The 14,236-nt window shown below is 44.9% G+C and overlaps 1 long non-coding RNA gene across 1 annotated transcript; it reads left to right on the forward strand.

Moving 5' to 3' along the window:
- Nucleotides 1-3,070: 3,070 nt before the first annotated feature.
- On the forward strand, nucleotides 3,071-4,158 carry LOC106734654 (uncharacterized). Its single transcript, XR_001370205.2, has 3 exons — nucleotides 3,071-3,110; nucleotides 3,517-3,740; nucleotides 3,845-4,158. It is a non-coding gene; the product is annotated as an uncharacterized LOC106734654 (long non-coding RNA).
- Nucleotides 4,159-14,236: the final 10,078 nt, after the last annotated feature.

Here is a 14,236-nt window from a genome sequence, read left to right on the forward strand (position 1 = left end):
AGATGACTCAGAGGTGCTCCCATTAGCCAAGTAAGGACAATTTGGGTTTCACCGGAAGACAGATCACTTCCAGACTCAGCATTGAGATCGAAGACAGCAAAATAGTATTTTAAAGGTGCCAAAAGAAAATAATGTTCAGCCTAGCCAAAGTATTTTTCAGTAGAGAAAAAAAAATGAAAGTTTTAAGTAAACTTAAGTTTTAAGTAAAACAATGTTTTAAGTAAAACAAGGGCTTAAAAGAGTTTTTACCATATATAGACCCCCCACACACACCTAGAATATACTTTAGGGTCCAGCCCCATAGCACAGGGGTGAAGCATTACAAGAAAGCTCGGCTAGGGTTCAAGTCCTGGCCCCAGTGAATTGAAAAACATGCAGGGTAATCACATACATTCCCAGGATCCTCACAAAATGGAGACTTGGGAAGGAAAAGGTTGCAATGTGATTAGGCCCTGTTGGGAATGACAGTGCTTTCCCCTGCATCTCTCCTAGCGCATGCATGTGCTGTCTGGCACTTTAAAAAATAATAATAATACTTTAGGAGGAAGAAAGGCTTAAAAAGTAAATAGTGGCCAGCAGGAGGCATGGAGGTTAAGGTGTGAGACTCCTACAAGGCTGACCATAGTTTGAGTCCTTGACCTGGTAGCTTGCTTTCTCTCTTTCTCTCTCCCTCTCCCCTGCCCCATCTCTTCCCTCCCCTCTTTCCCCCACCCTGCTGTTGAGTGTACATGCCCTATAAAAAAATTTTAAAAAATAATAAATAAATAAATAAATTTAAGTAATTACTTTTTAAATAGTAGACAGATAGGCAGTGTGACATTCAGGAATCAAAAAGCCCAGAAATTGGCTTTGCTTTGTTTTTTAACAGTTAATTGCATTTACAAAAAATAAGATTACTTAAAAAGAAAAAAAATTCTATAGGGACCAACAGATGGCATAATTGTTCCATCTCTGGACTCCCATGTAGTCAATAGCAATTCGAGTCCTGGACCCAGCAGCTTAAAATTCACACTGGGCACATGTGCATGTGTGCCCAAAATCCCAGGAGGAGGAGGGATTATGATGCAGCCATCCTCCCCCACCCAGGATGGGTGATTTCTCGTTTTCTGTTTCTTTGTCTCTGGCGAGCACACATGCCCTATAGCAAAAATCTTTCTTAAAAATAAATCTCATGATTTAAAACATCTATTCAGGGACCAGCAGATGGTATAATAGTTACTCGCATGTAGCTGACCACAATTCAAGTCCCAAACCTGGCAGCTTAAAACTTATACCAGGTGCCTGTGGGTACCTGCCCAAAATCCTGAAAGGGAAATGGAGGAGAAGGGATTGCAATGTGACCATCCTCCCTGGGGGGTGGAGGGGCGGGGAGGGGGGTGATTTCTCGCCTTTTGTCTCCTGTTATATATATACACATACACACACACACACACAGTTGCTCTTCAACATAAGATGGGACCATGTTCTAATAAAACCATCATAAGTTGGAAATAGTGCAAGTTGAATATGCATTTAATACACCTAACCTACTGAACATCATAGCTTAGCCTTGCCTATCTTAAATGTGCTTAGGACACTCACATTAGCCTATAGTTGGACAAGTCATCTAATACAAAGCTTATTTCATACCATGTTGAATATCTTATGTAATTTACTGAATACTATACTAGAAGTGAAAACAGTTATATGGTTATCTGAAGCAGTTTGTACTGAATACATATCACTTCTGCACCATCATAAAGCCAAAAAATCCCATTGAGCCATAAGTTGCGAACCATCTGTATATGGAAGGCAAAACTGTGAAGTTTTCAAAAAGTCATAGAAGATCTTTGTGACCTCAAAAGAGAGACAGATAAATCAAGATGCGAACACAAGTTATAAGGGGAAACAAAGGTACATCGAAATTAGGAACCAGTATTTATTAAGAGACACTATAAAAAAGACAGGCTTTAGAATGAGAATAGGCATTTGTAACACACACAACTTGTAAGGCTTTATATCTAAAATATATAGAGAATTCTAAATCTTGAAGAAAGAACAAGTCAAACCACAAAGTTGCAGCAAGGATGCTAAAGATAAATAAGCACTTCAAAAACAGTATACCCAGGGACCGGCAAGTGGCGTGGTGGTTAAGGTGCTGGACATTCCCACATGGTAGACCATGGTTCGAGTCCCGGACCTGGTGGCTTGCTTTCTCACTTTTCTCTCTCTCTCTCTCTCTCTCTCTCTCTCTCTCTCTGTCTCCCTGGTCAAATTAGAATAAATGAATGAATGAATGAATAAATAAAATAATTTTTTAAATTATAAAAAAAAAAAAAAAACAGTATACCCAGGTTGGCAATCAAATGAAAAGATGCTGTCTCCAAAGTACATACAAAGTTAAACCTTAATGAGAATTGGCATAAACCCATCACGCTGGCAGAGATCCCCTTCTTAAGCTCTAGATGCCTGGCTTCTGCCCTCATTGTTCAAAGATCTGATCATTTTCTGTTTTATCCTTACCATCTTCCTGCATGCTCTGCCTTTCCTGATCCTGGTGTTTCTACCAGTCAGCAGAAACCAGGAGATATTCAAATGAGATTCAGTAAAGAGAACTGGTTGGAAACGTGATGACAGTGCTAAAACAGCAGACATGGGACAAGGCAATCCAGGAACTACAAAGAGCAGACAGCCTCTGCCACCCCCAGGGCTGGGGGCACACAAAGAAGGTGGAGTTAGCTCAGGAGCCAGGTCCCCTGGTGGGAGGTGGACCCCACGGATCTGTCCTGGGGGAAACAACTGCTGCAGAGGCACCAGCAGAGGTAGGAGGAAGAGAAATGCCCCAGCTTCTCTGTTCTGGCCTCCTAATCTCTTGGCTGAAAGCTACTGGAAGCCAAATGAGAGAGCCTCGGGGGAAGAGGGAAGCAGTGGGAAGTATGGGTGGATCTAAGAACAAAGTGGCTAGTGTCCAGCCCTATTCTTTCTGAAACTCTTCCCTTGGGTTCTTTCCAAACTGAAAAACAGGTCAAATACCACTTACCAAAATGCTTGGAGTCAGAGTGTTAACAGATTTTGTATTTCCTTTTTTTTTCAGATTTTGGGATATTTACCACATGCATTATATCTTGGAGGTGGGACCCAAGTCTAGACACAGAATTCACTAATGTCTCATATACACTATACACACATAATGTGAATTTTTACGGTGTTTTTGTATTACAGTGTTTTGACTGACCTATGTGTGAGGTCAGGTGTGGAATTTTCCACTTGTGCCATATTAGCACTAAACAAGTTTTGGGTTTGGGAGCATTTTGAATTAGGGCTATCCAACCTCTAGCCAACACCTACATAATTCTATGTTATGGACTGAGTAGTATTGTACCCCCTATAAACACACATACACTAATTTCTTATGTTGAAGCTCTAACCCCCAGTAGAGTGTGATTGTATTAGAGAGAGGGCCTTTAAAGTAGTAATTCAGGTAAAATGAGGTTAGTAGGGTGACCTGCCAAACAGTGTGACAGGTTTCCTTTTAAGGAGAGAGGGCAACAGTATGAAGATATGAGGGAAAGGTGGCCACCTGCATGCCAAGGAGAGAGGCCTCAGACAACACCAACCTGCAGCACCCTGATTGTGGACATAAACCTTCCAAAACTGAGGAAAGAACTTCCCCTTAAGGCACCTGGTCAGCAGTATGGCAGCCCTCGTCGACCAACACATCTGCATTCTCAGTAGACCCTTGCCTAAACCATCAGGCACAGGTAAGTCAACACAAGTGGAACCAAATGCATTTTCTCCCACAGATTACCTCTTTATCCTGATTTCTCATCCCTCTGTTCATAACATCACGTTCTCCTTTCCACAGGACCCAGAATGTAGTCATCATGGAGTCCTGACCTCTCCCCACCCATACATCTTATTTACTCCATTAGCAACTGACTGGACCTCCACACAGTCTCATCTCTCTAACCCAGGCCCCTGTTCTGCTCTTCTGGGAACTGGCATGTTAGCATCCTCAATTCCCTGCATCCCTCCTCTGTTCCCCAAGGCTCCGCTTCATCCAGCATGTTCTGTGGTTGACTATTTTAAATACTGCATGCAAGCCAGTGATCCTGACCAACTGAGACCAGGAGTGGATCATGGCATGAGGATACTGTTGGATGTATGTGTATGTGTCTTTCATGGAAATAAAACTTTTTCAGAAAAATTTGAAGTACAGCCCTGATCCCTCAAACTCTTGGGGTATCTTCCCCTCCCATCAGGAAGTAGAGGGAGTCTTGTTGGCATTGGAGACACCCATTGGTTGTCCTCACCGAGTCTGTCTTCCCTTCATGGTGCCCATCCATTTATCCTTCCACATTCCAGCCACCTAACTGGCACTGCGCTGGTCACTGTACATTTAACCCCCTTGGCGATGCAAGGTTCTCATTTTTTTGCAGAGGATGAAATTGAATTTCAGAGCCAATGAGCCGTTTGCTCAAGGTCCCACAAGCGGGAGAAGCTGAGGTTTGCATTTGTACCTTTCTGGATCTGAAGTCCTTCACTGCATAAACCAGGCAATTGAGAGCAAAGAATACTCTATACACAACAATCAACAATAATAACCAGAAATAAGACTCAAGATCCAAGAGGCAGAAAAAAGTTCAGGCTTTGGCACTGCCAGCCCTGAGGACAAACCTTTGTATCCATATCAGACAGCTGGAATTATCTATGACATTTGCACCCACAAGGCTGCAGGTGGATTTCATAAGATCACTAGGGAAAACGTTCTAAAAACACAAGCATTATACAAAAGAAGCGTGCGCAGGGCCAGCCAATGTCATGGTAGTTAAGGTGGACTCCATCCACCTGGCTGCCTGTATGGTTCAAGTCCTGGACCCAACAACTTAGAAAACACGCCTAGTGTGTGTGCATACACACCAAAAGGGGAGCTTGTGACATGTTTCCTGGACAATGAGTGTTTGTGATTCATGATGGTTTTAAGGAACTTCAAGTGTAGGAAAACCAAAAGTTAAAGAGTCTAAATTCAGCCCCATGGTGTAGTGGTTAAGGAAATCAGATCCCACATGGCCAACCCCAGTTTAAATCCCAGCCCTGGTAGTTTGAGAAGTGTATGTGCATACCCACAATGGGGGGGGGGGAGAAGAAGGGGAGAAAATTACGGTGTGACCACACCCCATAGGACATTCTCTCAGTCTCTGGTGAGTGCATACACCCTCTGGCAATAAAAAGGGGGAGGGAATTTCAATACAGTGCATTTGGAATTGGATTCTGGGACAAAAAAAGACATTGGAAAAACTGATGAAATCTGAAGTCTAGTTAATAGTGTACCAATGTTAATATAGTTTTCATAAATCTATGATTGTGTAACAAGTTAACATGGGGAAAAGCTAGGTGAAGGGTATAAAGAACCTGCCAGTTTGGCAACTCTTGTAAGTCTAAAAGCACTTCAGAATAAAAACTTAAAAAGTTAGAGATGGGGCTAGCCACATAGCGTGGTGGGTAACGGAGCCGGATCTCACATAACTGACAGTGCAGTTTGAATATGACCCAGCAGCTTGGAAAAAAAACCTGAGCCACGTATGCATGTGTGCCCCAAATGCCAACAGGATGAAGAAGGAATTGGGTGTGACCGTGCCCCACTGACAGGTACTTCCTTTCTGGCACATGCACACACCCCCTGGCAATTTATGATTTTTATTAGAATGTGACCTTCCACTTAATTTCATTAATATCCCTGTTTTTTCTTTCCTCTGTTCCTAACTAGCCATGAGGTGTTAAGCAAATTATTTCAATCTATGGACCCCAGTTTTTCACTATTAAAAAAAAAGGGAGGAACCAGCAGGTGGTATGGTGGTTAAGGCTCTGGACACTCCCACATGGCTGACCACAATTCAAGTCCTGGACCCGGTGCCTTTCTCAGTTCCTCTCTCTCTCTGTGTGCATGTAAATTAAAATAAATTGAATGAGTAAAATTAAGTAATTTTTTTTTTTTAAATAAAAAGGCCCAGCCACTGTGGCGCAGCAGTAAGGCAAGTGCCCTCTGAGGCTGGGGGCTCTATTGCTGACCAGGTCAGCCTGAAAACACCAAACAAATGCCCAGGATCCTGAAGACTTGGAGGGCCAGGGGGAGAAAGGGGCCTGTGGAGTGATAAGACTCTCAGTGCTTCTCTCTCAACTCATTGGAGAAATAAACTTTTATAAAAATTCCGAGATTCTTACTAGTTACGGAATTATTCAGTTAACAAAACTCGCATTTGCAGTGACTTATTCACCTTCATATCCCTGCTGTGTAGCACCCACACCATAGGTGCTCGATAAAAGTTTTTGGAACCGAACTGGCACAGGCCTCGATTGGTAAAGTGAAGTACAACTGCCACCTCTTTCACCCAGTTGGCCACTAGAGAGCAAAGTGCTCGTGGCATTCTCCCCATTGAAAGCAAGTTTCATTTCCCCCAGCAGCGGGGAGTGCTCCTTTACAACCCAGGCATGGAAAAGTGGTTGGGGAGGGGAGACCCCTGTGAGCAGTATCCTGCTCATCAGGACCCCTGCTGGGGTGGTTAGTGCCACAGGCTTCCATGTACCCACCCCTCCCTGCCTACCCCTGGGCACTCAGCAGCCTCAAGTCTAAAGCTCCTCAGTAAATGGACATCAATCTGCAAAAATAGGGCACACCATTTCTACTGCCTCACTTTATAACCAAAGTGAAAAAGCCTCAGCCAGTGTGTCCCTCCCAGCATCCCAGGACTGACTGTGTGTGTTGCCGTGTGTGGTGAAGCACTAAAGACCACAGCCTGGCAGGGGTTCAAATACCACCTCTGACTCCAACTCCCCAGTGCACACATGAGCACATTCTGTGAACGCCTGATGGTCAGTGCCTCCACAGTGGTAATGCAGAATAACGGTAGTACAGGTCATGAGGCCAAAGGGAGAAGACCAGTACGCAGGGCGAAGGGTAGTGACTAGGGACAACCCCCTGTACAGTCAGCAGGGAGGGAACAGCCAGGCAAGGCACCGTCACTTCATGCTCAGGAGAGCTCTGTGAGGTGGGTGATACCTCCTTTTCTCAGAGTAGGACCTCGGATTCCAACAGGTCTGTGCAGCAGGGGTGGGGGCTCCCTCCTTGGGCGTCTCCTTGATGTTTCCCAGCATGGAAAAGCCTGCGGGCTGGAAAATTTCCTCCCCTGGCCATGCACAATACTGGGAGTCCCAGCCCTGAACAGCTCTTCCAGGGAGCTCCAGGACTGTAGGTGGTCTGAAGTCCTGCACTCCTGCTTTCATCATCACTGTCCTCTAGGAAATGAAGAGTAGGACCGTGGCTCTAGCTGCCATCTTCCATCCTGGCATGTGAGCACCTAGTCCAGGCTGGTCTGCCTGAGATCCTCTAGTGCAAACCCTAGTGGGGGGCGGGGGAGGGGGGGCGAGGAGGAGCTTTCCTGCTCTGATAAGATTAAGAAGAGGTACCACGAACCAGGAAAAAGTTGCCAAACTGCAGGCACAAGGGCGTGCTGGCAGGCAAAGAACTGCTCAGAGAAAAGGGGGCGGTGGTGATTGAGGCAGCTGGGTCCTCGTCGGCCGACTGTGTGGTTCCAGTCCCAGACCCAGCGGCTTGGGAACATGCCAGGTCTGTGCATGAGTACCTGAGATCCCAAGAGGAGTATGAGGGAGAAGGCATTGCAGCGTGGCCATCCTCCTGGGGTGTGACTTCTCATTTTCTCTCTCTCTGAGGAGTGCACATGCCCTATGGCAAAAAACTTTTTTTTAAAAAAAATCCACCCTGCTGTGTGGACACTGTACCACCCAGCACCAAGCATCCTCTCCTGTGCTGAAAGGATGGAGAGGCTGATGAGTCATACAACTGAGTTTTCTTTTTCTCCTGCCAGCCTGAATAGTTCCTCCTAGAAACTTACATGCTCAGGGAAGGCCATTCATTGCTTAAAGCGGAGAGGAGGGCAGAGGTGGTGTGTGAGAGGGAATACTTCCTATTAGAAACCTTTCATACTGGACACTTCCTGAGTCTAGAAAGACGTGAGTGGGAGAACTGAAGTATACATGCATCCCTTTACATACCCCAACCATCCTAACACGCTCCTGCACCCAGTATTGAGTCTGCAGGAAGGGGGCATCCGGGCCCAGCGAAGCTGCAACGCCCCTCCCTTACGACCCTCTACCTGCTAGCCCCAACGCGTCGCGGGCGGGTAGCTTAAAATAAAACAGCAGTAGGGGGAACTGAGCTAGTGTGTTGCTGCGTATAAAATGGTAAAGCCCTAAAGAAAGAGACGTTTTCCCGAAAAGGCCAAGAGCAGATGATGCAGCCCGACTGGCAAGCTTTGTGCAGCCCTCATTCCGTAAGCTTCGGCCCTGGAAGAACGAAGGCATCCAGCCCCAGCCCAGCATCTCCAACCAGAAAAAGACAGATGAGCCAGCTCCGAATACACTATTCCTGTCTATAAATAACTCCACCTTGGGAAATAAACAGCAAGACGGAACACAGGAAAGCCGGGCTGGAGAATCGAGCCAGATCTTAGGGAACCCACTAACCCGCACGCGCGAGCCCCGGGAACGGCCTGGGCCTGCGCCCCCACGTACCTGCGGCCCAGGGCACCGCCGCGCGCTCCTGACCCGGAGCGAAAGGTACCGGGAATAGGGCGTCCTCAGGACAGCTCGAGTGGCAGCGTAGCTTGTGAGCCGGCCCCGACCATGGGCGAGGGCCAGGACCGGAGCTGGATACCCCTCCGCGTAGCCCCAGATCCCGAACACAACCCCTCCTGCTCAGGCGGCGCTCAGGCCGGCTCTGGCTCCTGCCAGAGTTGAGACTTCGGGCTCCAGCAGAGCGTCCTGCCCGCTGCCCGCGGTCTGCCGCCACTAGGCTGCCCAGCCCGCCACCTCGCCTGCCCCTGCCCCGAAAGGCTCCCCTTATGGGTCAAACGTCACCTTCCGAAGAGGCCTGGCCTGACCCCAAGGCCAGGTGGGGCCCAGTCTACGCTTGCCGGCAAAGCACTCGCCTGCCTAGTAACCAATTGCTTGTACTGCGTGTGTCTGCCTTCCAGAGAGCCTGGAAATCGAGGCCAGAGCTGGGCTTGTGTGTCTCCTTGGCACGTCTGGAAGTTGGCACAAGTCTCTGCAGCATGCGTGAGAACAGTAAAGTACCCACACTAGGCAAATCCTGATGGGTTATTTGCTGGAAGTGCAGAGTATGGGCTTAAATTATTTACTCTCTGGGTTTTTCACCAAGTTACCTCCCTCATCACAATGAAGAACTGAGCTCTAGATCGTTTAACTCTTACTCTTCCAAGGCACCTTCTAAGGGCACCACCACATTTCTGCCACCACCCTAAGGATGGAATCTTAATTCTGCCAATCTAAATCTTTTTTATTTTTATTTTTACTTTTTTTTTTTTTTTTGCTATAGGTTTATGTGCTCGCCAGACAGACAGAGAGAGACAGAAAGCGAGAAATCACCCCCCAGGGGGGATGGCCATGCCACAATCCATTCTCCTCTCGAGATCTTGGGCACGCACGCACACGTGCCTGGCGTGAGTTTTAAGCCACCGGGTCTGGTACTCAAACCACGGTCGACTACATGGGAGTCCAGAGACATAGCCATTGTGCTAACTGCTGGTCCCTCAATCTAAATCTTGACTCCTCCACTTTCAGCACAGCAATTTCAAGCAAGGATTGCTACCTCCCCTTCTTTGTTTTCAGGAATAAGGCATTCTTTATTCTGGGATACAGACACACCACGACACTAAAAATGTTGTCCCTGAAACAGGAGGAAATAAATGGGAGAAAGAAACCTATCTGACCTCCAGAAATATGCTTACAAGTGACCTAGGAAAATAGCCCCATGTCAAAGATCTCAAATGAGACAGCCTATCATGGCTGGGGTTCTGGTAAATAACTGAAATTCAGGGGTGATCAGGATCACAGTCCTCAGCATGAGTTTTGAAGGCTACTCAATAGTCCATACGTGAGTCCATGATTAGGTTAGCCATTCTTCCGCTGAACTTTTCTCCAACTGTCCTCCTTCTGTTAGAGAGATTTTTCTATAGGGTGCATGTGCTCACTGGAGACACAGAGAGAAAGCAAGAAATCACTGCCAGGAAGGATGCCACACCACAATCCCTTCTCCTCTGTTCTCCTCTCAGGATTCTGGGCACACATGTGCACAAGCCCCACCTGAGTTTCAAGCTACCAGGTCCAGGACTTGAATCATGTTCAGCCATGTGGGAGTCCTGTGCCACGACCACCATGCCACCTGCTGGCCCCTGTCTGTCCTCACAGAGAGCAGTCTTATACAAAACTCCTTAGTCATCTTCCTGGTAATGATTTAGAATATATTCCTATGAATGAGATTAGTAAGTTAAAAACTATGGAACTTCTAAGCCTATTTAAATATAAGGTCAAATCTCTTACCTCAAATGTATAAATTTATCTTCTAGTAAAATGAGGGCTTATGGGGACCAGCAGTTGGCATAATGGCTATGTCGCTGGACTCCCACGTAGTTGACCGCGATTTTAGTTCCGGACCCAGTGGCTTAAACTAACGCTGGGCACATGTGAGTGCGTGCCCATGATCCCGAGAGGAGAATGGAGGAGAAGGGATTGCGGCGTGGCCATCCCCCCTGGGGGGTGGCTTCTCATTTTCTCTCTCTCTCTCTCTGTCTTTCTGGTGAGCGCACATGCCTTATAGCAAAAACCTCTCCAAACAAACAAACAAAAAAATGAGGGCTTATGTTAACACATCCTATCTACATCAAGTGCTATACATACAGTTTTTTAAAATCTTTGCTATTTTCGATTAAAAGAAAATAGTATTTCTCTTTCAAAGATTAATTTTTCTTTTTTTTTTTTTAGCTTTTCTATAAGGCAAGTGTGCTCAACAAAGACATAAAGACAGAGGGAAAGTGAAAAATCATCTTTAGAGGGGATGGCCACACCACAATCCCTTCTCCTTCTCCTCTTATGATGTTGAGCATACATGCACACACTCCCATGGTGATTTGCAAACGGCCAGGTCCAGAACTGGAACTGCAATCAGCCATGTAGAATCCAAAGGCCTTTTTACTTTTGAACTACTAGGAAAACTGATCTTTAACAACTGCTTTACTGGTTATTTGCAATTCTTTTTTGTGTTATTTGTTCTTATTCATTGCCACTTTTCTATTTTGATGTTAGTATATTTTTCTTTTCTTTTTTTTTTTTAAGATTTTTTGTCATAGGACACATGTGCTTGCTGGAGAGACAGAGGGAGACAAAGTGAGAAATCACCCCCTGGGGGGATCGCCACACCACAATCCTTTCTCCTCTACTCTCCTCCTGGGAGTTTGGACACAAACACACTCATGCACCTGGCATGAGTTTTAAGCCACTGGGTCTAGGACTAGAACCGAGGTCAATCCTGTGGGAGCCCAGTGCCCCAACCACATCACCTGCTGTCCCTGTTGTTAGTGTTTTTCTTATTGCTATATATGAATTTTTTAGATTAAGGATATTAATCCTTAGGCTGTCACATTTGTGGGGTTTTTTCCCAGTTTATCATCTGCTTTTAGTTGTATTTATCACTTGATGCACCTTACACAATTTTTAATTCAAACTCCCCCATTTTTACTTTTGATTTTATGCTTAGAAAGTCCTCTCCAATGTCCTAAACTGTAAGTATTCCCTAGTACAGGCTAAGTATTCCTTAACCGAAATGCCTGGAACCAGAAATGTTTCAGATGTAGGATTTTTTTTTTTACTTTGAAATATTTGTATTTACAGAAGGTATCAGGTATATGGGAACCAAATTTAAACACAAAATTCATTTATGTTTCATATACACCTTATACACACAGCCCAAAGGTAATTTTATATAGTATTTTTGTATGGCAGTATAGTTTTGGTTTATTGAGTTTTTTTTTTCTTTTTTTTAATGAGAGAGAGAGGTCTCGACAAGGATTCAGCACGTGGTGCTCCTCCTGCCCAGCCTCCTCATTAGGTAAGACTACAGGTGTACATCACTGCTGGGAATGGCCCTGTCGTCCCCCGTCCCCCCTCACCCCCAGCGGCATTTTAGCATGCTGCACCACAGCTGCACCTACACTGCAGCACTGTGTGATTACGTGAGGACAGGTGTGGAATTTCCAGACTGTGGCATCATGTCAGTGCTCAAAACGTCTGCGATTCTAGAGCATTCCAGAGTTCATAGTTTCAGATTACACATGCTCAACCTGTTCTTATAACTTTTAAATGGTTTCATTTCACATTAGACAATCCTCTTAAAGGTCTCTTCCAATTCTAAGATTTTATGGTTTTCTAATCTTATCTACATTATTTGCAAACACAATATACACAAAAAGTGAATACTTTGACAAAATGGGCTACCAGTGACTTTAAAAAATTTAACACACTGTGGCCAGCAGGTGGCATAGTGGTTAAAGCGCTGGATTCCTACCTGGCCAACTGCAATTAGAGTCTTGGACCTGGTGGCTTGAAAATCAAACCAGGCATGTATGCATGCATACCCAAAATCCTAGGAGAATGGAGGAGGGATTCCAGCATGACTACCTCCCCGGGGCTTGAGGTCTCGCTTCCCCTCTCAGTCTCTCTCTGCTGAGTGCAAGTGATCTATATCAAAAAAAAAAAAAAAAAAAAAAAAAAAAAAAAACTATTCAATACATTTATCTGAATTTCTGTAACTTACATGATACAGTACAAAGTCTAGCAAGAAATTAACCTTGTGTAACTATACCCTCCATTTAAGAACTAGAATAATTTAGTACCTTTCTACCTCTAGATTATCCCATCCCTCTACACTCCATCCTCAAGTTTACTTTTATTATTCTCTTTCCTTAAAAAAAAAAAAAATCATGCAGAACCAGCAGGTGACATGATGGTTACATGGGCAACAGCAGTTCCAGACCTGGTGGCTTGAAAATCACATTGGGTACATGTTCGTGTTTGCCCCAAATCCCAGGAGAATGAAAGAGAAGGGATTATGACATGGCCATCCCCCCTGGGGAGTGATTTCTCACTTTTCCTCTGTCTGTCTCTTTCTATCTTTCTCAGGAGCATGCATGCATCCTATGGTAAAAAATACTAAAAGCCATTCAATCAGTCTTGAGCCAGCCAGTGGCATGGGGTTAAAGCAGCTGGATCCCAACAAGGCCAACTGCAATTTGAGGCCTGGACCCAGCAGCCTGAAAACACACTGGAGGCATGGGCCTACATCCCCAAACTCTTACAAGGAAGGAGAAATGGAAGAGAAGGGATTGCAGCATGATCACCCCTCTGGGGCAGGAGGCGCTTTCTCTCTCTCTGTCTCTCTCCAGCAAGCCCACAAACACTCTCGCAAATTATAAATATGTAAATACAATACAGCTACACCTCACTTAACAGCTACCTATTTAATGACCAACGTAGGGAATTCCCTTCCTCAGTCCTTGCCTCAGTCCGGCAGTCCGTTAGTATTCACTATGTGAAGCATTTGCTCATGTAGAGACCTCAAACCACCACCATACTTTGAAGGTTTTGATGATTAAAATATTAATCTGAATGTCTTTTTTTATGAATAAACTAATTTTTTGATACATCATTTTTATAGATTTTGCTGAGTGTATTTTCATGTTCTATAAAATGTAAGAGATGCAAGTTAAAAAACAAAGTTATCAAGTTGGAGTTTCCATTAGACTTTTTCAATATTCATAATAAATAAAAACAATTATGCCAGATTTATATTATTGTGTTGTGGTATATCTTGTCACATTTTGGCACTTATCTAACGTGTGCTTCTTATATGGATAAAATTACATTATTATAGAGTGGTGTCACGTGATATCTAATGAAAAGTACGTACCCGTGGTGCCACAGCACACCACAAGACATTCAACTTCAAGTTCCTTGCTTATTGAATAATTCAGTTAATTGGAACAGAACTGGGTCATTAAATGAGGAGAGCCTATAAATCTTGGAACAGCTCTGTAGTAGAATGATTAAGCACTGTGTATAAAAGGCTGGCCTACAGTTCAAATTCCAGCCCTAGCAACCTGAACATGGTAGGTACATGTACATATATGACCCAGATCCTGACGGGAAGGAGAAATGCCAGAAAGGGATTGCAGCCTGCAGCATAACCATGCCTCACTGAGAATGCTTCCTCTCTCTCTTTCATGACACATGTGCCCTCTGACAGCAAAAAATTAAAACTAAATGAATAGGGGCCAGCATGTGGCATGCTGGTTAAGGCACTGGACTCCCACATGGCCAACCACAGTTC

Source organism: Tupaia chinensis, unplaced genomic scaffold (genome assembly GCF_000334495.1).
Source record: "Tupaia chinensis unplaced genomic scaffold, TupChi_1.0 Scaffold000175_1, whole genome shotgun sequence".
In the NCBI taxonomy this organism is placed as follows: domain Eukaryota; kingdom Metazoa; phylum Chordata; class Mammalia; order Scandentia; family Tupaiidae; genus Tupaia; species Tupaia belangeri.